At 67.6% G+C, this 23,577-nt stretch overlaps 11 non-coding genes across 11 annotated transcripts; all 11 read left to right on the forward strand.

Moving 5' to 3' along the window:
- The first annotated feature begins 802 nt into the window (after nt 1–802).
- LOC134730012 (5S ribosomal RNA) lies at nt 803–921 on the forward strand. Its single transcript, XR_010111597.1, has one exon. It is a non-coding gene; the product is annotated as a 5S ribosomal RNA (ribosomal RNA).
- A 2,123-nt stretch (nt 922–3,044) lies between these two features.
- Nucleotides 3,045–3,163, forward strand: LOC134730013 (5S ribosomal RNA). The gene has a single exon (XR_010111598.1). It is a non-coding gene; the product is annotated as a 5S ribosomal RNA (ribosomal RNA).
- Nucleotides 3,164–5,286: 2,123 nt separating this feature from the next.
- On the forward strand, nt 5,287–5,405 carry LOC129395052 (5S ribosomal RNA). The gene has a single exon (XR_008622536.2). It is a non-coding gene; the product is annotated as a 5S ribosomal RNA (ribosomal RNA).
- A 2,123-nt stretch (nt 5,406–7,528) lies between these two features.
- On the forward strand, nt 7,529–7,647 carry LOC134730016 (5S ribosomal RNA). The gene has a single exon (XR_010111600.1). It is a non-coding gene; the product is annotated as a 5S ribosomal RNA (ribosomal RNA).
- A 2,123-nt stretch (nt 7,648–9,770) lies between these two features.
- LOC129395217 (5S ribosomal RNA) lies at nt 9,771–9,889 on the forward strand. The gene has a single exon (XR_008622728.2). It is a non-coding gene; the product is annotated as a 5S ribosomal RNA (ribosomal RNA).
- Nucleotides 9,890–12,012: 2,123 nt separating this feature from the next.
- Nucleotides 12,013–12,131, forward strand: LOC134730017 (5S ribosomal RNA). The gene has a single exon (XR_010111601.1). It is a non-coding gene; the product is annotated as a 5S ribosomal RNA (ribosomal RNA).
- A 2,123-nt stretch (nt 12,132–14,254) lies between these two features.
- LOC134730029 (5S ribosomal RNA) lies at nt 14,255–14,373 on the forward strand. The gene has a single exon (XR_010111613.1). It is a non-coding gene; the product is annotated as a 5S ribosomal RNA (ribosomal RNA).
- A 2,123-nt stretch (nt 14,374–16,496) lies between these two features.
- On the forward strand, nt 16,497–16,615 carry LOC134730019 (5S ribosomal RNA). The gene has a single exon (XR_010111602.1). It is a non-coding gene; the product is annotated as a 5S ribosomal RNA (ribosomal RNA).
- A 2,123-nt stretch (nt 16,616–18,738) lies between these two features.
- Nucleotides 18,739–18,857, forward strand: LOC134730020 (5S ribosomal RNA). Its single transcript, XR_010111603.1, has one exon. It is a non-coding gene; the product is annotated as a 5S ribosomal RNA (ribosomal RNA).
- A 2,123-nt stretch (nt 18,858–20,980) lies between these two features.
- On the forward strand, nt 20,981–21,099 carry LOC134730030 (5S ribosomal RNA). Its single transcript, XR_010111614.1, has one exon. It is a non-coding gene; the product is annotated as a 5S ribosomal RNA (ribosomal RNA).
- A 2,123-nt stretch (nt 21,100–23,222) lies between these two features.
- Nucleotides 23,223–23,341, forward strand: LOC134730032 (5S ribosomal RNA). Its single transcript, XR_010111633.1, has one exon. It is a non-coding gene; the product is annotated as a 5S ribosomal RNA (ribosomal RNA).
- The last annotated feature ends 236 nt before the right edge of the window (nt 23,342–23,577 follow it).

Below are 23,577 nucleotides of genomic sequence, written 5' to 3' on the forward strand. Positions count from 1 at the left end.
TTTCTCAGCCTCTCTGTCTGTCTCCTTCCCTCTCGCCCTCGCCTGTCTCTCTCGATCGCTGTCTCTCTCCCTCCCTCAGTTTCTATCTCTCCATCCATCTCGTCCTTGCTCTCCTCCAAGCCGCGCGTGCGTGTGCGTGCGTGTGTGTCTGTGTCTGTGTGTGTGTCTGTGTGTGTGTGTCCGCGCGAGCGCGTGCGAGCGCGCCCGCGTGTTGTCTCTGTGTGGGGGAGTGGATTTGCTCCTGGTGGTGGTGGGGTGTGTCTGGGTTTCTCTCAGGCCCTCTCACCCGAGATCAGGCCGCCGCCTCTAGTGCCAGCGCGGGGCAAAACAGGGCCACCCCCCGACCGGCTACACCCCACGCCCTCTTGCCCCCCGGCCGGGTCTTGGTCGGGACAAGCGACCGTGGTGGGGGCGTTGTGAGAGAAAGGCCCCGCGCGGCTGGGCCGGCTGTTCGCCTTGGGCCAGCCCTGACGGCTCTGGGTGGGTGGGGCAAGAGGGGGCCTCGCAGGAGCCCCTGTGCGGCGAGGGATCCAGAACGCTGCCTCCGCGACAGGGCGGAGGACCGGAGGGCGTCCCAGGATCGTGGGCCCTGGGCCCTGACGCCTCGGAGCACTCCCTGCTCCGAGCGGGCCCGATGTGGTGGAAGCTCGGGAGCGCGGGAGCCGGGGGGAAGGCCGCGGGCCAGCGGCTCGGGGGTCCCCGATCCGAGCCCCGCGGCCCCGGGCTGGCGGTGACGGCCGCAATCCGGCGGGCACGGCCGGGCCGGGCCGGGCTCTTGGGGCAGCCAGGCGCCTCCTTCGGCGTCTACGGCCATACCACCCTGAACGCGCCCGATCTCGTCTGATCTCGGAAGCTAAGCAGGGTCGGGCCTGGTTAGTACTTGGATGGGAGACCGCCTGGGAATACCGGGTGCTGTAGGCTTTTTCTTTGGCTTTTTGCTTTTTCTTTCCTTTTCTTCCAGACGGAGTCTCGCTCTGTCGCCCAGGCTGGAGTGCAGTGGCGCCATCTCGGCTCACTGCAAGCTCCGCCTCCCGGGCTCACGCCATTCCCCGGCCTCAGCCTCCCGAGTAGCTGGGCCTACAGGCGCCCGCCACCACGCCCGGCTAATTTTTTCTATTTTTCCTAGAGACGGGGTTTCACCCTGTCAGCCGGGATGGTCTCGAGCTCCTGACCTCGTGATCCACCCGCCTCGGCCTCCCAGAGTGCTGGGATTACAGGCGGGAGCCACCGCGCCCGCCCGGCCTGCTGTAGGCTCTTTTGGCTTCCCCGCTGCCTCCCTTCCCCCTACAGTCGCCATGCTTGCCAACCTCCCCTGACTCTGCTCCCCCTTTACCGCCCACCTACACCCCCGCCGCAGCCGCAGCCGGGGTCCTCCTCCTGGGGCTCCGCCCCTACTGCACGCCGGGCAGCAGCATCCCACCGCTTCCGCCTCGCCGCCGCCCCGCCAGGAGCCCGGCTCCAGCCTGGGAGGGCAGCGGGCCGGACCCCAAAGGCGCAGCCGCGGGTTCCCTGCCGTTCGCGGTACCTTCCCGCTCCCGGAACGCCCAGGCGATTCCATTCACCCGTCGGGCGCCGTCGTCGCACCCTTCCAAACCGGGGGAAGGGGTGGGCAGGGGCAGCGGGAACCACAGACGCCAGCCAAGACCTCGGCTCCAGAACGCATGGGCTGCTTTACCCGGGGGAAGGGCATTGCTTCGCCAGCCACCAGGAAAACAGTCCCTGTGCACCCGGGATTCCCAATGCCCCCCACTTCGTGTCGACGACTCCAGTCCCGAGGACACGCCGGAGACCCAGGCCTCCGGGCCCGCCCGGGGCCACGGCTCCCGCCAAACGGGCGGGCACGCTCTGCAAATCTCGGGGCCCGCCGCAAGGCACCCAGAGCACAGGGAGGTGCCAAGAAAGGCAGGAGCCTACGAAACCCACCTCCAAAGCAAGCAATTCATCCAAGAAAAAGCCCGTCTCCGCGCTCCGTTGCTCCTCTCGCACGGACCGCCTGGCCCGCGTGTTCTGGCGCAGCCCAAGCCCCCTCCACCCTACCCCGGCCTGCTCAAGAGGGCGCTGCCTAACGGAGCCGGGCGCTTCCTCTCTAAGGCTCTATCGCTCTCGCTCTCTAGCTCCCTCCGCCTCTCTCTTCTAGGTTTCCCCCTGGACCTCGCGCTACTTCTGTCGTTTTCCCTCTGTCTCTCTGTCTCTCTCTCTCTCTCTTTCTCTGTCCCTCTCTCTTTCTCAGCCTCTCTGTCTGTCTCCTTCCCTCTCGCCCTCGCCTGTCTCTCTCGATCGCTGTCTCTCTCCCTCCCTCAGTTTCTATCTCTCCATCCATCTCGTCCTTGCTCTCCTCCAAGCCGCGCGTGTGTGTGCGTGCGCGCGCGTGCGTGTGCGTGCGTGTGTGTCTGTGTCTGTGTGTGTGTCTGTGTGTGTGTGTCCGTGCGAGCGCGTGCGAGCGCGCCCGCGTGTTGTCTCTGCGTGGGGGAGTGGATTTGCTCCTGGTGGTGGTGGGGTGTGTCTGGGTTTCTCTCAGGCCCTCTCACCCGAGATCAGGCCGCCGCCTCTAGTGCCAGCGCGGGGCAAAACAGGGCCACCCCCCGACCGGCTACACCCCACGCCCTCTTGCCCCCCGGCCGGGTCTTGGTCGGGACAAGCGACCGTGGTGGGGGCGTTGTGAGAGAAAGGCCCCGCGCGGCTGGGCCGGCTGTTCGCCTTGGGCCAGCCCTGACGGCTCTGGGTGGGTGGGGCAAGAGGGGGCCTCGCAGGAGCCCCTGTGCGGCGAGGGATCCAGAACGCTGCCTCCGCGACAGGGCGGAGGACCGGAGGGCGTCCCAGGATCGTGGGCCCTGGGCCCTGACGCCTCGGAGCACTCCCTGCTCCGAGCGGGCCCGATGTGGTGGAAGCTCGGGAGCGCGGGAGCCGGGGGGAAGGCCGCGGGCCAGCGGCTCGGGGGTCCCCGATCCGAGCCCCGCGGCCCCGGGCTGGCGGTGACGGCCGCAATCCGGCGGGCACGGCCGGGCCGGGCCGGGCTCTTGGGGCAGCCAGGCGCCTCCTTCGGCGTCTACGGCCATACCACCCTGAACGCGCCCGATCTCGTCTGATCTCGGAAGCTAAGCAGGGTCGGGCCTGGTTAGTACTTGGATGGGAGACCGCCTGGGAATACCGGGTGCTGTAGGCTTTTTCTTTGGCTTTTTGCTTTTTCTTTCCTTTTCTTCCAGACGGAGTCTCGCTCTGTCGCCCAGGCTGGAGTGCAGTGGCGCCATCTCGGCTCACTGCAAGCTCCGCCTCCCGGGCTCACGCCATTCCCCGGCCTCAGCCTCCCGAGTAGCTGGGCCTACAGGCGCCCGCCACCACGCCCGGCTAATTTTTTCTATTTTTCCTAGAGACGGGGTTTCACCCTGTCAGCCGGGATGGTCTCGAGCTCCTGACCTCGTGATCCACCCGCCTCGGCCTCCCAGAGTGCTGGGATTACAGGCGGGAGCCACCGCGCCCGCCCGGCCTGCTGTAGGCTCTTTTGGCTTCCCCGCTGCCTCCCTTCCCCCTACAGTCGCCATGCTTGCCAACCTCCCCTGACTCTGCTCCCCCTTTACCGCCCACCTACACCCCCGCCGCAGCCGCAGCCGGGGTCCTCCTCCTGGGGCTCCGCCCCTACTGCACGCCGGGCAGCAGCATCCCACCGCTTCCGCCTCGCCGCCGCCCCGCCAGGAGCCCGGCTCCAGCCTGGGAGGGCAGCGGGCCGGACCCCAAAGGCGCAGCCGCGGGTTCCCTGCCGTTCGCGGTACCTTCCCGCTCCCGGAACGCCCAGGCGATTCCATTCACCCGTCGGGCGCCGTCGTCGCACCCTTCCAAACCGGGGGAAGGGGCGGGCAGGGGCAGCGGGAACCACAGACGCCAGCCAAGACCTCGGCTCCAGAACGCATGGGCTGCTTTACCCGGGGGAAGGGCATTGCTTCGCCAGCCACCAGGAAAACAGTCCCTGTGCACCCGGGATTCCCAATGCCCCCCACTTCGTGTCGACGACTCCAGTCCCGAGGACACGCCGGAGACCCAGGCCTCCGGGCCCGCCCGGGGCCACGGCTCCCGCCAAACGGGCGGGCACGCTCTGCAAATCTCGGGGCCCGCCGCAAGGCACCCAGAGCACAGGGAGGTGCCAAGAAAGGCAGGAGCCTACGAAACCCACCTCCAAAGCAAGCAATTCATCCAAGAAAAAGCCCGTCTCCGCGCTCCGTTGCTCCTCTCGCACGGACCGCCTGGCCCGCGTGTTCTGGCGCAGCCCAAGCCCCTTCCACCCTACCCCGGCCTGCTCAAGAGGGCGCTGCCTAACGGAGCCGGGCGCTTCCTCTCTAAGGCTCTATCGCTCTCGCTCTCTAGCTCCCTCCGCCTCTCTCTTCTAGGTTTCCCCCTGGACCTCGCGCTACTTCTGTCGTTTTCCCTCTGTCTCTCTGTCTCTCTCTCTCTCTCTTTCTCTGTCCCTCTCTCTTTCTCAGCCTCTCTGTCTGTCTCCTTCCCTCTCGCCCTCGCCTGTCTCTCTCGATCGCTGTCTCTCTCCCTCCCTCAGTTTCTATCTCTCCATCCATCTCGTCCTTGCTCTCCTCCAAGCCGCGCGTGTGTGTGCGTGCGCGCGCGTGCGTGTGCGTGCGTGTGTGTCTGTGTCTGTGTGTGTGTCTGTGTGTGTGTGTCCGTGCGAGCGCGTGCGAGCGCGCCCGCGTGTTGTCTCTGTGTGGGGGAGTGGATTTGCTCCTGGTGGTGGTGGGGTGTGTCTGGGTTTCTCTCAGGCCCTCTCACCCGAGATCAGGCCGCCGCCTCTAGTGCCAGCGCGGGGCAAAACAGGGCCACCCCCCGACCGGCTACACCCCACGCCCTCTTGCCCCCCGGCCGGGTCTTGGTCGGGACAAGCGACCGTGGTGGGGGCGTTGTGAGAGAAAGGCCCCGCGCGGCTGGGCCGGCTGTTCGCCTTGGGCCAGCCCTGACGGCTCTGGGTGGGTGGGGCAAGAGGGGGCCTCGCAGGAGCCCCTGTGCGGCGAGGGATCCAGAACGCTGCCTCCGCGACAGGGCGGAGGACCGGAGGGCGTCCCAGGATCGTGGGCCCTGGGCCCTGACGCCTCGGAGCACTCCCTGCTCCGAGCGGGCCCGATGTGGTGGAAGCTCGGGAGCGCGGGAGCCGGGGGGAAGGCCGCGGGCCAGCGGCTCGGGGGTCCCCGATCCGAGCCCCGCGGCCCCGGGCTGGCGGTGACGGCCGCAATCCGGCGGGCACGGCCGGGCCGGGCCGGGCTCTTGGGGCAGCCAGGCGCCTCCTTCGGCGTCTACGGCCATACCACCCTGAACGCGCCCGATCTCGTCTGATCTCGGAAGCTAAGCAGGGTCGGGCCTGGTTAGTACTTGGATGGGAGACCGCCTGGGAATACCGGGTGCTGTAGGCTTTTTCTTTGGCTTTTTGCTTTTTCTTTCCTTTTCTTCCAGACGGAGTCTCGCTCTGTCGCCCAGGCTGGAGTGCAGTGGCGCCATCTCGGCTCACTGCAAGCTCCGCCTCCCGGGCTCACGCCATTCCCCGGCCTCAGCCTCCCGAGTAGCTGGGCCTACAGGCGCCCGCCACCACGCCCGGCTAATTTTTTCTATTTTTCCTAGAGACGGGGTTTCACCCTGTCAGCCGGGATGGTCTCGAGCTCCTGACCTCGTGATCCACCCGCCTCGGCCTCCCAGAGTGCTGGGATTACAGGCGGGAGCCACCGCGCCCGCCCGGCCTGCTGTAGGCTCTTTTGGCTTCCCCGCTGCCTCCCTTCCCCCTACAGTCGCCATGCTTGCCAACCTCCCCTGACTCTGCTCCCCCTTTACCGCCCACCTACACCCCCGCCGCAGCCGCAGCCGGGGTCCTCCTCCTGGGGCTCCGCCCCTACTGCACGCCGGGCAGCAGCATCCCACCGCTTCCGCCTCGCCGCCGCCCCGCCAGGAGCCCGGCTCCAGCCTGGGAGGGCAGCGGGCCGGACCCCAAAGGCGCAGCCGCGGGTTCCCTGCCGTTCGCGGTACCTTCCCGCTCCCGGAACGCCCAGGCGATTCCATTCACCCGTCGGGCGCCGTCGTCGCACCCTTCCAAACCGGGGGAAGGGGCGGGCAGGGGCAGCGGGAACCACAGACGCCAGCCAAGACCTCGGCTCCAGAACGCATGGGCTGCTTTACCCGGGGGAAGGGCATTGCTTCGCCAGCCACCAGGAAAACAGTCCCTGTGCACCCGGGATTCCCAATGCCCCCCACTTCGTGTCGACGACTCCAGTCCCGAGGACACGCCGGAGACCCAGGCCTCCGGGCCCGCCCGGGGCCACGGCTCCCGCCAAACGGGCGGGCACGCTCTGCAAATCTCGGGGCCCGCCGCAAGGCACCCAGAGCACAGGGAGGTGCCAAGAAAGGCAGGAGCCTACGAAACCCACCTCCAAAGCAAGCAATTCATCCAAGAAAAAGCCCGTCTCCGCGCTCCGTTGCTCCTCTCGCACGGACCGCCTGGCCCGCGTGTTCTGGCGCAGCCCAAGCCCCCTCCACCCTACCCCGGCCTGCTCAAGAGGGCGCTGCCTAACGGAGCCGGGCGCTTCCTCTCTAAGGCTCTATCGCTCTCGCTCTCTAGCTCCCTCCGCCTCTCTCTTCTAGGTTTCCCCCTGGACCTCGCGCTACTTCTGTCGTTTTCCCTCTGTCTCTCTGTCTCTCTCTCTCTCTCTTTCTCTGTCCCTCTCTCTTTCTCAGCCTCTCTGTCTGTCTCCTTCCCTCTCGCCCTCGCCTGTCTCTCTCGATCGCTGTCTCTCTCCCTCCCTCAGTTTCTATCTCTCCATCCATCTCGTCCTTGCTCTCCTCCAAGCCGCGTGTGTGTGTGCGTGCGCGCGCGTGCGTGTGCGTGCGTGTGTGTCTGTGTCTGTGTGTGTGTCTGTGTGTGTGTGTCCGCGCGAGCGCGTGCGAGCGCGCCCGCGTGTTGTCTCTGTGTGGGGGAGTGGATTTGCTCCTGGTGGTGGTGGGGTGTGTCTGGGTTTCTCTCAGGCCCTCTCACCCGAGATCAGGCCGCCGCCTCTAGTGCCAGCGCGGGGCAAAACAGGGCCACCCCCCGACCGGCTACACCCCACGCCCTCTTGCCCCCCGGCCGGGTCTTGGTCGGGACAAGCGACCGTGGTGGGGGCGTTGTGAGAGAAAGGCCCCGCGCGGCTGGGCCGGCTGTTCGCCTTGGGCCAGCCCTGACGGCTCTGGGTGGGTGGGGCAAGAGGGGGCCTCGCAGGAGCCCCTGTGCGGCGAGGGATCCAGAACGCTGCCTCCGCGACAGGGCGGAGGACCGGAGGGCGTCCCAGGATCGTGGGCCCTGGGCCCTGACGCCTCGGAGCACTCCCTGCTCCGAGCGGGCCCGATGTGGTGGAAGCTCGGGAGCGCGGGAGCCGGGGGGAAGGCCGCGGGCCAGCGGCTCGGGGGTCCCCGATCCGAGCCCCGCGGCCCCGGGCTGGCGGTGACGGCCGCAATCCGGCGGGCACGGCCGGGCCGGGCCGGGCTCTTGGGGCAGCCAGGCGCCTCCTTCGGCGTCTACGGCCATACCACCCTGAACGCGCCCGATCTCGTCTGATCTCGGAAGCTAAGCAGGGTCGGGCCTGGTTAGTACTTGGATGGGAGACCGCCTGGGAATACCGGGTGCTGTAGGCTTTTTCTTTGGCTTTTTGCTTTTTCTTTCCTTTTCTTCCAGACGGAGTCTCGCTCTGTCGCCCAGGCTGGAGTGCAGTGGCGCCATCTCGGCTCACTGCAAGCTCCGCCTCCCGGGCTCACGCCATTCCCCGGCCTCAGCCTCCCGAGTAGCTGGGCCTACAGGCGCCCGCCACCACGCCCGGCTAATTTTTTCTATTTTTCCTAGAGACGGGGTTTCACCCTGTCAGCCGGGATGGTCTCGAGCTCCTGACCTCGTGATCCACCCGCCTCGGCCTCCCAGAGTGCTGGGATTACAGGCGGGAGCCACCGCGCCCGCCCGGCCTGCTGTAGGCTCTTTTGGCTTCCCCGCTGCCTCCCTTCCCCCTACAGTCGCCATGCTTGCCAACCTCCCCTGACTCTGCTCCCCCTTTACCGCCCACCTACACCCCCGCCGCAGCCGCAGCCGGGGTCCTCCTCCTGGGGCTCCGCCCCTACTGCACGCCGGGCAGCAGCATCCCACCGCTTCCGCCTCGCCGCCGCCCCGCCAGGAGCCCGGCTCCAGCCTGGGAGGGCAGCGGGCCGGACCCCAAAGGCGCAGCCGCGGGTTCCCTGCCGTTCGCGGTACCTTCCCGCTCCCGGAACGCCCAGGCGATTCCATTCACCCGTCGGGCGCCGTCGTCGCACCCTTCCAAACCGGGGGAAGGGGAGGGCAGGGGCAGCGGGAACCACAGACGCCAGCCAAGACCTCGGCTCCAGAACGCATGGGCTGCTTTACCCGGGGGAAGGGCATTGCTTCGCCAGCCACCAGGAAAACAGTCCCTGTGCACCCGGGATTCCCAATGCCCCCCACTTCGTGTCGACGACTCCAGTCCCGAGGACACGCCGGAGACCCAGGCCTCCGGGCCCGCCCGGGGCCACGGCTCCCGCCAAACGGGCGGGCACGCTCTGCAAATCTCGGGGCCCGCCGCAAGGCACCCAGAGCACAGGGAGGTGCCAAGAAAGGCAGGAGCCTACGAAACCCACCTCCAAAGCAAGCAATTCATCCAAGAAAAAGCCCGTCTCCGCGCTCCGTTGCTCCTCTCGCACGGACCGCCTGGCCCGCGTGTTCTGGCGCAGCCCAAGCCCCTTCCACCCTACCCCGGCCTGCTCAAGAGGGCGCTGCCTAACGGAGCCGGGCGCTTCCTCTCTAAGGCTCTATCGCTCTCGCTCTCTAGCTCCCTCCGCCTCTCTCTTCTAGGTTTCCCCCTGGACCTCGCGCTACTTCTGTCGTTTTCCCTCTGTCTCTCTGTCTCTCTCTCTCTCTCTTTCTCTGTCCCTCTCTCTTTCTCAGCCTCTCTGTCTGTCTCCTTCCCTCTCGCCCTCGCCTGTCTCTCTCGATCGCTGTCTCTCTCCCTCCCTCAGTTTCTATCTCTCCATCCATCTCGTCCTTGCTCTCCTCCAAGCCGCGCGTGTGTGTGCGTGCGCGCGCGTGCGTGTGCGTGCGTGTGTGTCTGTGTCTGTGTGTGTGTCTGTGTGTGTGTGTCCGTGCGAGCGCGTGCGAGCGCGCCCGCGTGTTGTCTCTGTGTGGGGGAGTGGATTTGCTCCTGGTGGTGGTGGGGTGTGTCTGGGTTTCTCTCAGGCCCTCTCACCCGAGATCAGGCCGCCGCCTCTAGTGCCAGCGCGGGGCAAAACAGGGCCACCCCCCGACCGGCTACACCCCACGCCCTCTTGCCCCCCGGCCGGGTCTTGGTCGGGACAAGCGACCGTGGTGGGGGCGTTGTGAGAGAAAGGCCCCGCGCGGCTGGGCCGGCTGTTCGCCTTGGGCCAGCCCTGACGGCTCTGGGTGGGTGGGGCAAGAGGGGGCCTCGCAGGAGCCCCTGTGCGGCGAGGGATCCAGAACGCTGCCTCCGCGACAGGGCGGAGGACCGGAGGGCGTCCCAGGATCGTGGGCCCTGGGCCCTGACGCCTCGGAGCACTCCCTGCTCCGAGCGGGCCCGATGTGGTGGAAGCTCGGGAGCGCGGGAGCCGGGGGGAAGGCCGCGGGCCAGCGGCTCGGGGGTCCCCGATCCGAGCCCCGCGGCCCCGGGCTGGCGGTGACGGCCGCAATCCGGCGGGCACGGCCGGGCCGGGCCGGGCTCTTGGGGCAGCCAGGCGCCTCCTTCGGCGTCTACGGCCATACCACCCTGAACGCGCCCGATCTCGTCTGATCTCGGAAGCTAAGCAGGGTCGGGCCTGGTTAGTACTTGGATGGGAGACCGCCTGGGAATACCGGGTGCTGTAGGCTTTTTCTTTGGCTTTTTGCTTTTTCTTTCCTTTTCTTCCAGACGGAGTCTCGCTCTGTCGCCCAGGCTGGAGTGCAGTGGCGCCATCTCGGCTCACTGCAAGCTCCGCCTCCCGGGCTCACGCCATTCCCCGGCCTCAGCCTCCCGAGTAGCTGGGCCTACAGGCGCCCGCCACCACGCCCGGCTAATTTTTTCTATTTTTCCTAGAGACGGGGTTTCACCCTGTCAGCCGGGATGGTCTCGAGCTCCTGACCTCGTGATCCACCCGCCTCGGCCTCCCAGAGTGCTGGGATTACAGGCGGGAGCCACCGCGCCCGCCCGGCCTGCTGTAGGCTCTTTTGGCTTCCCCGCTGCCTCCCTTCCCCCTACAGTCGCCATGCTTGCCAACCTCCCCTGACTCTGCTCCCCCTTTACCGCCCACCTACACCCCCGCCGCAGCCGCAGCCGGGGTCCTCCTCCTGGGGCTCCGCCCCTACTGCACGCCGGGCAGCAGCATCCCACCGCTTCCGCCTCGCCGCCGCCCCGCCAGGAGCCCGGCTCCAGCCTGGGAGGGCAGCGGGCCGGACCCCAAAGGCGCAGCCGCGGGTTCCCTGCCGTTCGCGGTACCTTCCCGCTCCCGGAACGCCCAGGCGATTCCATTCACCCGTCGGGCGCCGTCGTCGCACCCTTCCAAACCGGGGGAAGGGGCGGGCAGGGGCAGCGGGAACCACAGACGCCAGCCAAGACCTCGGCTCCAGAACGCATGGGCTGCTTTACCCGGGGGAAGGGCATTGCTTCGCCAGCCACCAGGAAAACAGTCCCTGTGCACCCGGGATTCCCAATGCCCCCCACTTCGTGTCGACGACTCCAGTCCCAAGGACACGCCGGAGACCCAGGCCTCCGGGCCCGCCCGGGGCCACGGCTCCCGCCAAACGGGCGGGCACGCTCTGCAAATCTCGGGGCCCGCCGCAAGGCACCCAGAGCACAGGGAGGTGCCAAGAAAGGCAGGAGCCTACGAAACCCACCTCCAAAGCAAGCAATTCATCCAAGAAAAAGCCCGTCTCCGCGCTCCGTTGCTCCTCTCGCACGGACCGCCTGGCCCGCGTGTTCTGGCGCAGCCCAAGCCCCTTCCACCCTACCCCGGCCTGCTCAAGAGGGCGCTGCCTAACGGAGCCGGGCGCTTCCTCTCTAAGGCTCTATCGCTCTCGCTCTCTAGCTCCCTCCGCCTCTCTCTTCTAGGTTTCCCCCTGGACCTCGCGCTACTTCTGTCGTTTTCCCTCTGTCTCTCTGTCTCTCTCTCTCTCTCTTTCTCTGTCCCTCTCTCTTTCTCAGCCTCTCTGTCTGTCTCCTTCCCTCTCGCCCTCGCCTGTCTCTCTCGATCGCTGTCTCTCTCCCTCCCTCAGTTTCTATCTCTCCATCCATCTCGTCCTTGCTCTCCTCCAAGCCGCGCGTGTGTGTGCGTTCGCGCGCGTGCGTGTGCGTGCGTGTGTGTCTGTGTCTGTGTGTGTGTCTGTGTGTGTGTGTCCGTGCGAGCGCGTGCGAGCGCGCCCGCGTGTTGTCTCTGTGTGGGGGAGTGGATTTGCTCCTGGTGGTGGTGGGGTGTGTCTGGGTTTCTCTCAGGCCCTCTCACCCGAGATCAGGCCGCCGCCTCTAGTGCCAGCGCGGGGCAAAACAGGGCCACCCCCCGACCGGCTACACCCCACGCCCTCTTGCCCCCCGGCCGGGTCTTGGTCGGGACAAGCGACCGTGGTGGGGGCGTTGTGAGAGAAAGGCCCCGCGCGGCTGGGCCGGCTGTTCGCCTTGGGCCAGCCCTGACGGCTCTGGGTGGGTGGGGCAAGAGGGGGCCTCGCAGGAGCCCCTGTGCGGCGAGGGATCCAGAACGCTGCCTCCGCGACAGGGCGGAGGACCGGAGGGCGTCCCAGGATCGTGGGCCCTGGGCCCTGACGCCTCGGAGCACTCCCTGCTCCGAGCGGGCCCGATGTGGTGGAAGCTCGGGAGCGCGGGAGCCGGGGGGAAGGCCGCGGGCCAGCGGCTCGGGGGTCCCCGATCCGAGCCCCGCGGCCCCGGGCTGGCGGTGACGGCCGCAATCCGGCGGGCACGGCCGGGCCGGGCCGGGCTCTTGGGGCAGCCAGGCGCCTCCTTCGGCGTCTATGGCCATACCACCCTGAACGCGCCCGATCTCGTCTGATCTCGGAAGCTAAGCAGGGTCGGGCCTGGTTAGTACTTGGATGGGAGACCGCCTGGGAATACCGGGTGCTGTAGGCTTTTTCTTTGGCTTTTTGCTTTTTCTTTCCTTTTCTTCCAGACGGAGTCTCGCTCTGTCGCCCAGGCTGGAGTGCAGTGGCGCCATCTCGGCTCACTGCAAGCTCCGCCTCCCGGGCTCACGCCATTCCCCGGCCTCAGCCTCCCGAGTAGCTGGGCCTACAGGCGCCCGCCACCACGCCCGGCTAATTTTTTCTATTTTTCCTAGAGACGGGGTTTCACCCTGTCAGCCGGGATGGTCTCGAGCTCCTGACCTCGTGATCCACCCGCCTCGGCCTCCCAGAGTGCTGGGATTACAGGCGGGAGCCACCGCGCCCGCCCGGCCTGCTGTAGGCTCTTTTGGCTTCCCCGCTGCCTCCCTTCCCCCTACAGTCGCCATGCTTGCCAACCTCCCCTGACTCTGCTCCCCCTTTACCGCCCACCTACACCCCCGCCGCAGCCGCAGCCGGGGTCCTCCTCCTGGGGCTCCGCCCCTACTGCACGCCGGGCAGCAGCATCCCACCGCTTCCGCCTCGCCGCCGCCCCGCCAGGAGCCCGGCTCCAGCCTGGGAGGGCAGCGGGCCGGACCCCAAAGGCGCAGCCGCGGGTTCCCTGCCGTTCGCGGTACCTTCCCGCTCCCGGAACGCCCAGGCGATTCCATTCACCCGTCGGGCGCCGTCGTCGCACCCTTCCAAACCGGGGGAAGGGGCGGGCAGGGGCAGCGGGAACCACAGACGCCAGCCAAGACCTCGGCTCCAGAACGCATGGGCTGCTTTACCCGGGGGAAGGGCATTGCTTCGCCAGCCACCAGGAAAACAGTCCCTGTGCACCCGGGATTCCCAATGCCCCCCACTTCGTGTCGACGACTCCAGTCCCGAGGACACGCCGGAGACCCAGGCCTCCGGGCCCGCCCGGGGCCACGGCTCCCGCCAAACGGGCGGGCACGCTCTGCAAATCTCGGGGCCCGCCGCAAGGCACCCAGAGCACAGGGAGGTGCCAAGAAAGGCAGGAGCCTACGAAACCCACCTCCAAAGCAAGCAATTCATCCAAGAAAAAGCCCGTCTCCGCGCTCCGTTGCTCCTCTCGCACGGACCGCCTGGCCCGCGTGTTCTGGCGCAGCCCAAGCCCCTTCCACCCTACCCCGGCCTGCTCAAGAGGGCGCTGCCTAACGGAGCCGGGCGCTTCCTCTCTAAGGCTCTATCGCTCTCGCTCTCTAGCTCCCTCCGCCTCTCTCTTCTAGGTTTCCCCCTGGACCTCGCGCTACTTCTGTCGTTTTCCCTCTGTCTCTCTGTCTCTCTCTCTCTCTCTTTCTCTGTCCCTCTCTCTTTCTCAGCCTCTCTGTCTGTCTCCTTCCCTCTCGCCCTCGCCTGTCTCTCTCGATCGCTGTCTCTCTCCCTCCCTCAGTTTCTATCTCTCCATCCATCTCGTCCTTGCTCTCCTCCAAGCCGCGCGTGTGTGTGCGTTCGCGCGCGTGCGTGTGCGTGCGTGTGTGTCTGTGTCTGTGTGTGTGTCTGTGTGTGTGTGTCCGTGCGAGCGCGTGCGAGCGCGCCCGCGTGTTGTCTCTGTGTGGGGGAGTGGATTTGCTCCTGGTGGTGGTGGGGTGTGTCTGGGTTTCTCTCAGGCCCTCTCACCCGAGATCAGGCCGCCGCCTCTAGTGCCAGCGCGGGGCAAAACAGGGCCACCCCCCGACCGGCTACACCCCACGCCCTCTTGCCCCCCGGCCGGGTCTTGGTCGGGACAAGCGACCGTGGTGGGGGCGTTGTGAGAGAAAGGCCCCGCGCGGCTGGGCCGGCTGTTCGCCTTGGGCCAGCCCTGACGGCTCTGGGTGGGTGGGGCAAGAGGGGGCCTCGCAGGAGCCCCTGTGCGGCGAGGGATCCAGAACGCTGCCTCCGCGACAGGGCGGAGGACCGGAGGGCGTCCCAGGATCGTGGGCCCTGGGCCCTGACGCCTCGGAGCACTCCCTGCTCCGAGCGGGCCCGATGTGGTGGAAGCTCGGGAGCGTGGGAGCCGGGGGGAAGGCCGCGGGCCAGCGGCTCGGGGGTCCCCGATCCGAGCCCCGCGGCCCCGGGCTGGCGGTGACGGCCGCAATCCGGCGGGCACGGCCGGGCCGGGCCGGGCTCTTGGGGCAGCCAGGCGCCTCCTTCGGCGTCTACGGACATACCACCCTGAACGCGCCCGATCTCGTCTGATCTCGGAAGCTAAGCAGGGTCGGGCCTGGTTAGTACTTGGATGGGAGACCGCCTGGGAATACCGGGTGCTGTAGGCTTTTTCTTTGGCTTTTTGCTTTTTCTTTCCTTTTCTTCCAGACGGAGTCTCGCTCTGTCGCCCAGGCTGGAGTGCAGTGGCGCCATCTCGGCTCACTGCAAGCTCCGCCTCCCGGGCTCACGCCATTCCCCGGCCTCAGCCTCCCGAGTAGCTGGGCCTACAGGCGCCCGCCACCACGCCCGGCTAATTTTTTCTATTTTTCCTAGAGACGGGGTTTCACCCTGTCAGCCGGGATGGTCTCGAGCTCCTGACCTCGTGATCCACCCGCCTCGGCCTCCCAGAGTGCTGGGATTACAGGCGGGAGCCACCGCGCCCGCCCGGCCTGCTGTAGGCTCTTTTGGCTTCCCCGCTGCCTCCCTTCCCCCTACAGTCGCCATGCTTGCCAACCTCCCCTGACTCTGCTCCCCCTTTACCGCCCACCTACACCCCCGCCGCAGCCGCAGCCGGGGTCCTCCTCCTGGGGCTCCGCCCCTACTGCACGCCGGGCAGCAGCATCCCACCGCTTCCGCCTCGCCGCCGCCCCGCCAGGAGCCCGGCTCCAGCCTGGGAGGGCAGCGGGCCGGACCCCAAAGGCGCAGCCGCGGGTTCCCTGCCGTTCGCGGTACCTTCCCGCTCCCGGAACGCCCAGGCGATTCCATTCACCCGTCGGGCGCCGTCGTCGCACCCTTCCAAACCGGGGGAAGGGGCGGGCAGGGGCAGCGGGAACCACAGACGCCAGCCAAGACCTCGGCTCCAGAACGCATGGGCTGCTTTACCCGGGGGAAGGGCATTGCTTCGCCAGCCACCAGGAAAACAGTCCCTGTGCACCCGGGATTCCCAATGCCCCCCACTTCGTGTCGACGACTCCAGTCCCGAGGACACGCCGGAGACCCAGGCCTCCGGGCCCGCCCGGGGCCACGGCTCCCGCCAAACGGGCGGGCACGCTCTGCAAATCTCGGGGCCCGCCGCAAGGCACCCAGAGCACAGGGAGGTGCCAAGAAAGGCAGGAGCCTACGAAACCCACCTCCAAAGCAAGCAATTCATCCAAGAAAAAGCCCGTCTCCGCGCTCCGTTGCTCCTCTCGCACGGACCGCCTGGCCCGCGTGTTCTGGCGCAGCCCAAGCCCCTTCCACCCTACCCCGGCCTGCTCAAGAGGGCGCTGCCTAACGGAGCCGGGCGCTTCCTCTCTAAGGCTCTATCGCTCTCGCTCTCTAGCTCCCTCCGCCTCTCTCTTCTAGGTTTCCCCCTGGACCTCGCGCTACTTCTGTCGTTTTCCCTCTGTCTCTCTGTCTCTCTCTCTCTCTCTTTCTCTGTCCCTCTCTCTTTCTCAGCCTCTCTGTCTGTCTCCTTCCCTCTCGCCCTCGCCTGTCTCTCTCGATCGCTGTCTCTCTCCCTCCCTCAGTTTCTATCTCTCCATCCATCTCGTCCTTGCTCTCCTCCAAGCCGCGCGTGTGTGTGCGTTCGCGCGCGTGCGTGTGCGTGCGTGTGTGTCTGTGTCTGTGTGTGTGTCTGTGTGTGTGTGTCCGTGCGAGCGCGTGCGAGCGCGCCCGCGTGTTGTCTCTGTGTGGGGGAGTGGATTTGCTCCTGGTGGTGGTGGGGTGTGTCTGGGTTTCTCTCAGGCCCTCTCACCCGAGATCAGGCCGCCGCCTCTAGTGCCAGCGCGGGGCAAAACAGGGCCACCCCCCGACCGGCTACACCCCACGCCCTCTTGCCCCCCGGCCGGGTCTTGGTCGGGACAAGCGACCGTGGTGGGGGCGTTGTGAGAGAAAGGCCCCGCGCGGCTGGGCCGGCTGTTCGCCTTGGGCCAGCCCTGACGGCTCTGGGTGGGTGGGGCAAGAGGGGGCCTCGCAGGAGCCCCTGTGCGGCGAGGGATCCAGAACGCTGCCTCCGCGACAGGGCGGAGGACCGGAGGGCGTCCCAGGATCGTGGGCCCTGGGCCCTGACGCCTCGGAGCACTCCCTGCTCCGAGCGGGCCCGATGTGGTGGAAGCTCGGGAGCGCGGGAGCCGGGGGGAAGGCCGCGGGCCAGCGGCTCGGGGGTCCCCGATCCGAGCCCCGCGGCCCCGGGCTGGCGGTGACGGCCGCAATCCGGCGGGCACGGCCGGGCCGGGCCGGGCTCTTGGGGCAGCCAGGCGCCTCCTTCGGCGTCTATGGCCATACCACCCTGAACGCGCCCGATCTCGTCTGATCTCGGAAGCTAAGCAGGGTCGGGCCTGGTTAGTACTTGGATGGGAGACCGCCTGGGAATACCGGGTGCTGTAGGCTTTTTCTTTGGCTTTTTGCTTTTTCTTTCCTTTTCTTCCAGACGGAGTCTCGCTCTGTCGCCCAGGCTGGAGTGCAGTGGCGCCATCTCGGCTCACTGCAAGCTCCGCCTCCCGGGCTCACGCCATTCCCCGGCCTCAGCCTCCCGAGTAGCTGGGCCTACAGGCGCCCGCCACCACGCCCGGCTAATTTTTTCTATTTTTCCTAGAGACGGGGTTTCACCCTGTCAGCCGGGATGGTCTCGAGCTCCTGACCTCGTGATCCACCCGCCTCGGCCTCCCAGAGTGCTGGGATTACAGGCGGGAGCCACCGCGCCCGCCCGGCCTGCTGTAGGCTCTTTTGGCTTCCCCGCTGCCTCCCTTCCCCCTACAGTCGCCATGCTTGCCAACCTCCCCTGACTCTGCTCCCCCTTTACCGCCCACCTACACCCCCGCCGCAGCCGCAGCCGGGGTCCTCCTCCTGGGGCTCCGCCCCTACTGCACGCCGGGCAGCAGCATCCCACCGCTTCCGCCTCGCCGCCGCCCCGCCAGGAGCCCGGCTCCAGCCTGGGAGGGCAGCGGGCCGGACCCCAAAGGCGCAGCCGCGGGTTCCCTGCCGTTCGCGGTACCTTCCCGCTCCCGGAACGCCCAGGCGATTCCATTCACCCGTCGGGCGCCGTCGTCGCACCCTTCCAAACCGGGGGAAGGGGCGGGCAGGGGCAGCGGGAACCACAGACGCCAGCCAAGACCTCGGCTCCAGAACGCATGGGCTGCTTTACCCGGGGGAAGGGCATTGCTTCGCCAGCCACCAGGAAAACAGTCCCTGTGCACCCGGGATTCCCAATGCCCCCCACTTCGTGTCGACGACTCCAGTCCCGAGGACACGCCGGAGACCCAGGCCTCCGGGCCCGCCCGGGGCCACGGCTCCCGCCAAACGGGCGGGCACGCTCTGCAAATCTCGGGGCCCGCCGCAAGGCACCCAGAGCACAGGGAGGTGCCAAGAAAGGCAGGAGCCTACGAAACCCACCTCCAAAGCAAGCAATTCATCCAAGAAAAAGCCCGTCTCCGCGCTCCGTTGCTCCTCTCGCACGGACCGCCTGGCCCGCGTGTTCTGGCGCAGCCCAAGCCCCTTCCACCCTACCCCGGCCTGCTCAAGAGGGCGCTGCCTAACGGAGCCGGGCGCTTCCTCTCTAAGGCTCTATCGCTCTCGCTCTCTAGCTCCCTCCGCCTCTCTCTTCTAGGTTTCCCCCTGGACCTCGCGCTACTTCTGTCGTTTTCCCTCTGTCTCTCTGTCTCTCTCTCTCTCTCTTTCTCTGTCCCTCTCTCTTTCTCAGCCTCTCTGTCTGTCTCCTTCCCTCTCGCCCTCGCCTGTCTCTCTCGATCGCTGTCTCTCTCCCTCCCTCAGTTTCTATCTCTCCATCCATCTCGTCCTTGCTCTCCTCCAAGCCGCGCGTGTGTGTGCGTTCGCGCGCGTGCGTGTGCGTGCGTGTGTGTCTGTGTCTGTGTGTGTGTCTGTGTGTGTGTGTCCGTGCGAGCGCGTGCGAGCGCGCCCGCGTGTTGTCTCTGTGTGGGGGAGTGGATTTGCTCCTGGTGGTGGTGGGGTGTGTCTGGGTTTCTCTCAGGCCCTCTCACCCGAGATCAGGCCGCCGCCTCTAGTGCCAGCGCGGGGCAAAACAGGGCCACCCCCCGACCGGCTACACCCCACGCCCTCTTGCCCCCCGGCCGGGTCTTGGTCGGGACAAGCGACCGTGGTGGGGGCGTTGTGAGAGAAAGGCCCCGCGCGGCTGGGCCGGCTGTTCGCCTTGGGCCAGCCCTGACGGCTCTGGGTGGGTGGGGCAAGAGGGGGCCTCGCAGGAGCCCCTGTGCGGCGAGGGATCCAGAACGCTGCCTCCGCGACAGGGCGGAGGACCGGAGGGCGTCCCAGGATCGTGGGCCCTGGGCCCTGACGCCTCGGAGCACTCCCTGCTCCGAGCGGGCCCGATGTGGTGGAAGCTCGGGAGCGCGGGAGCCGGGGGGAAGGCCGCGGGCCAGCGGCTCGGGGGTCCCCGATCCGAGCCCCGCGGCCCCGGGCTGGCGGTGACGGCCGCAATCCGGCGGGCACGGCCGGGCCGGGCCGGGCTCTTGGGGCAGCCAGGCGCCTCCTTCGGCGTCTATGGCCATACCACCCTGAACGCGCCCGATCTCGTCTGATCTCGGAAGCTAAGCAGGGTCGGGCCTGGTTAGTACTTGGATGGGAGACCGCCTGGGAATACCGGGTGCTGTAGGCTTTTTCTTTGGCTTTTTGCTTTTTCTTTCCTTTTCTTCCAGACGGAGTCTCGCTCTGTCGCCCAGGCTGGAGTGCAGTGGCGCCATCTCGGCTCACTGCAAGCTCCGCCTCCCGGGCTCACGCCATTCCCCGGCCTCAGCCTCCCGAGTAGCTGGGCCTACAGGCGCCCGCCACCACGCCCGGCTAATTTTTTCTATTTTTCCTAGAGACGGGGTTTCACCCTGTCAGCCGGGATGGTCTCGAGCTCCTGACCTCGTGATCCACCCGCCTCGGCCTCCCAGAGTGCTGGGATTACAGGCGGGAGCCACCGCGCCCGCCCGGCCTGCTGTAGGCTCTTTTGGCTTCCCCGCTGCCTCCCTTCCCCCTACAGTCGCCATGCTTGCCAACCTCCCCTGACTCTGCTCCCCCTTTACCGCCCACCTACACCCCCGCCGCAGCCGCAGCCGGGGTCCTCCTCCTGGGGCTCCGCCCCTACTGCACGCCGGGCAGCAGCATCCCACCGCTTCCGCCTCGCCGCCGCCCCGCCAGGAGCCCGGCTCCAGCCTGGGAGGGCAGCGGGCCGGACCCCAAAGGCGCAGCCGCGGGTTCCCTGCCGTTCGCGGTACCTTCCCGCTCCCGGAACGCCCAGGCGATTCCATTCACCCGTCGGGCGCCGTCGTCGCACCCTTCCAAACCGGGGGAAGGGGCGGGCAGGGGCAGCGGGAACCACAGACGCCAGCCAAGACCTCGGCTCCAGAACGCATGGGCTGCTTTACCCGGGGGAAGGGCATTGCTTCGCCAGCCACCAGGAAAACAGTCCCTGTGCACCCGGGATTCCCAATGCCCCCCACTTCGTGTCGACGACTCCAGTCCCGAGGACACGCCGGAGACCCAGGCCTCCGGGCCCGCCCGGGGCCACGGCTCCCGCCAAACGGGCGGGCACGCTCTGCAAATCTCGGGGCCCGCCGCAAGGCACCCAGAGCACAGGGAGGTGCCAAGAAAGGCAGGAGCCTACGAAACCCACCTCCAAAGCAAGCAATTCATCCAAGAAAAAGCCCGTCTCCGCGCTCCGTTGCTCCTCTCGCACGGACCGCCTGGCCCGCGTGTTCTGGCGCAGCCCAAGCCCCTTCCACCCTACCCCGGCCTGCTCAAGAGGGCGCTGCCTAACGGAGCCGGGCGCTTCCTCTCTAAGGCTCTATCGCTCTCGCTCTCTAGCTCCCTCCGCCTCTCTCTTCTAGGTTTCCCCCTGGACCTCGCGCTACTTCTGTCGTTTTCCCTCTGTCTCTCTGTCTCTCTCTCTCTCTCTTTCTCTGTCCCTCTCTCTTTCTCAGCCTCTCTGTCTGTCTCCTTCCCTCTCGCCCTCGCCTGTCTCTCTCGATCGCTGTCTCTCTCCCTCCCTCAGTTTCTATCTCTCCATCCATCTCGTCCTTGCTCTCCTCCAAGCCGCGCGTGTGTGTGCGTTCGCGCGCGTGCGTGTGCGTGCGTGTGTGTCTGTGTCTGTGTGTGTGTCTGTGTGTGTGTGTCCGTGCGAGCGCGTGCGAGCGCGCCCGCGTGTTGTCTCTGTGTGGGGGAGTGGATTTGCTCCTGGTGGTGGTGGGGTGTGTCTGGGTTTCTCTCAGGCCCTCTCACCCGAGATCAGGCCGCCGCCTCTAGTGCCAGCGCGGGGCAAAACAGGGCCACCCCCCGACCGGCTACACCCCACGCCCTCTTGCCCCCCGGCCGGGTCTTGGTCGGGACAAGCGACCGTGGTGGGGGCGTTGTGAGAGAAAGGCCCCGCGCGGCTGGGCCGGCTGTTCGCCTTGGGCCAGCCCTGACGGCTCTGGGTGGGTGGGGCAAGAGGGGGCCTCGCAGGAGCCCCTGTGCGTCGAGGGATCCAGAACGCTGCCTCCGCGACAGGGCGGAGGACCGGAGGGCGTCCCAGGATCGTGGGCCCTGGGCCCTGACGCCTCGGAGCACTCCCTGCTCCGAGCGGGCCCGATGTGGTGGAAGCTCGGGAGCGCGGGAGCCAGGGGGAAGGCCGCGGGCCAGCGGCTCGGGGGTCCCCGATCCGAGCCCCGCGGCCCCGGGCTGGCGGTGACGGCCGCAATCCGGCGGGCACGGCCGGGCCGGGCCGGGCTCTTGGGGCAGCCAGGCGCCTCCTTTGGCGTCTACGGACATACCACCCTGAACGCGCCCGATCTCGTCTGATCTCGGAAGCTAAGCAGGGTCGGGCCTGGTTAGTACTTGGATGGGAGACCGCCTGGGAATACCGGGTGCTGTAGGCTTTTTCTTTGGCTTTTTGCTTTTTCTTTCCTTTTCTTCCAGACGGAGTCTCGCTCTGTCGCCCAGGCTGGAGTGCAGTGGCGCCATCTCGGCTCACTGCAAGCTCCGCCTCCCGGGCTCACGCCATTCCCCGGCCTCAGCCTCCCGAGTAGCTGGGCCTACAGGCGCCCGCCACCACGCCCGGCTAATTTTTTCTATTTTTCCTAGAGACGGGGTTTCACCCTGTCAGCCGGGATGGTCTCGAGCTCCTGACCTCGTGATCCACCCGCCTCGGCCTCCCAGAGTGCTGGGATTACAGGCGGGAGCCACCGCGCCCGCCCGGCCTGCTGTAGGCTCTTTTGGCTTCCCCGCTGCCTCCCTTCCCCCTACAGTCGCCATGCTTGCCAACCTCCCCTGACTCTGCTCCCCCTTTACCGCCCACCTACACCCCCGCCGCAGCCGCAGCCGGGGTCCTCCTCCTGGGGCTCCGCCCCTACTGCACGCCGGGCAGCAGCATCCCACCGCTTCCGCCTCGCCGCCGCCCCGCCAGGAGCCCGGCTCCAGCCTGGGAGGGCAGCGGGCCGGACCCCAAAGGCGCAGCCGCGGGTTCCCTGCCGTTCGCGGTACCTTCCCGCTCCCGGAACGCCCAGGCGATTCCATTCACCCGTCGGGCGCCGTCGTCGCACCCTTCCAAACCGGGGGAAGGGGCGGGCAGGGGCAGCGGGAACCACAGACGCCAGCCAAGACCTCGGCTCCAGAACGCATGGGCTGCTTTACCCGGGGGAAGGGCATTGCTTCGCCAGCCACCAGGAAAACAGTCCCTGTGCACCCGGGATTCCCAATGCCCCCCACTTCGTGTCGACGACTCCAGTCCCGAGGACACGCCGGAGACCCAGGCCTCCGGGCCCGCCCGGGGCCACGGCTCCCGCCAAACGGGCGGGCACGCTCTGCAAATCTCGGGGCCCGCCGCAAGGCACCCAGAGCACAGGGAGGTGCCAAGAAAGGCAGGAGCCTACGAAACCCACCTCCAAAGCAAGCAATTCATCCAAGAAAAAGCCCGTCTCCGCGCTCCGTTGCTCCTCTCGCACGGACCGCCTGGCCCGCGTGTTCTGGCGCAGCCCAAGCCCCTTCCACCCTACCCCGGCCTGCTCAAGAGGGCGCTGCCTAACGGAGCCGGGCGCTTCCTCTCTAAGGCTCTATCGCTCTCGCTCTCTAGCTCCCTCCGCCTCTCTCTTCTAGGTTTCCCCCTGGACCTCGCGCTACTTCTGTCGTTTTCCCTCTGTCTCTCTGTCTCTCTCTCTCTCTCTTTCTCTGTCCCTCTCTCTTTCTCAGCCTCTCTGTCTGTCTCCTTCCCTCTCGCCCTCGCCTGTCTCTCTCGATCGCTGTCTCTCTCCCTCCCTCAGTTTCTATCTCTCCATCCATCTCGTCCTTGCTCTCCTCCAAGCCGCGCGTGTGTGTGCGTTCGCGCGCGTGCGTGTGCGTGCGTGTGTGTCTGTGTCTGTGTGTGTGTCTGTGTGTGTGTGTCCGTGCGAGCGCGTGCGAGCGCGCCCGCGTGTTGTCTCTGTGTGGGGGAGTGGATTTGCTCCTGGTGGTGGTGGGGTGTGTCTGGGTTTCTCTCAGGCCCTCTCACCCGAGATCAGGCCGCCGCCTCTAGTGCCAGCGCGGGGCAAAACAGGGCCACCCCCCGACCGGCTACACCCCACGCCCTCTTGCCCCCCGGCCGGGTCTTGGTCGGGACAAGCGACCGTGGTGGGGGCGTTGTGAGAGAAAGGCCCCGCGCGGCTGGGCCGGCTGTTCGCCTTGGGCCAGCCCTGACGGCTCTGGGTGGGTGGGGCAAGAGGGGGCCTCGCAGGAGCCCCTGTGTGGCGAGGGATCCAGAACGCTGCCTCCGCGACAGGGCGGAGGACCGGAGGGCGTCCCAGGATCGTGGGCCCTGGGCCCTGACGCCTCGGAGCACTCCCTGCTCCGAGCGGGCCCGATGTGGTGGAAGCTCGGGAGCGCGGGAGCCGGGGGGAAGGCCGCGGGCCAGCGGCTCGGGGGTCCCCGATCCGAGCCCCGCGGCCCCGGGCTGGCGGTGACGGCCGCAATCCGGCGGGCACGGCCGGGCCGGGCCGGGCTCTTGGGGCAGCCAGGCGCCTCCTTCGGCGTCTATGGCCATACCACCCTGAACGCGCCCGATCTCGTCTGATCTCGGAAGCTAAGCAGGGTCGGGCCTGCTTAGTACTTGGATGGGAGACCGCCTGGGAATACCGGGTGCTGTAGGCTTTTTCTTTGGCTTTTTGCTTTTTCTTTCCTTTTCTTCCAGACGGAGTCTCGCTCTGTCGCCCAGGCTGGAGTGCAGTGGCGCCATCTCGGCTCACTGCAAGCTCCGCCTCCCGGGCTCACGCCATTCCCCGGCCTCAGCCTCCCGAGTAGCTGGGCCTACAGGCGCCCGCCACCACGCCCGGCTAATTTTTTCTATTTTTCCTAGAGACGGGGTTTCACCCTGTCAGCCGGGATGG

Source organism: Pan paniscus, chromosome 1, assembly GCF_029289425.2.
Source record: "Pan paniscus chromosome 1, NHGRI_mPanPan1-v2.0_pri, whole genome shotgun sequence".
Classification (NCBI taxonomy): domain Eukaryota; kingdom Metazoa; phylum Chordata; class Mammalia; order Primates; family Hominidae; genus Pan; species Pan paniscus.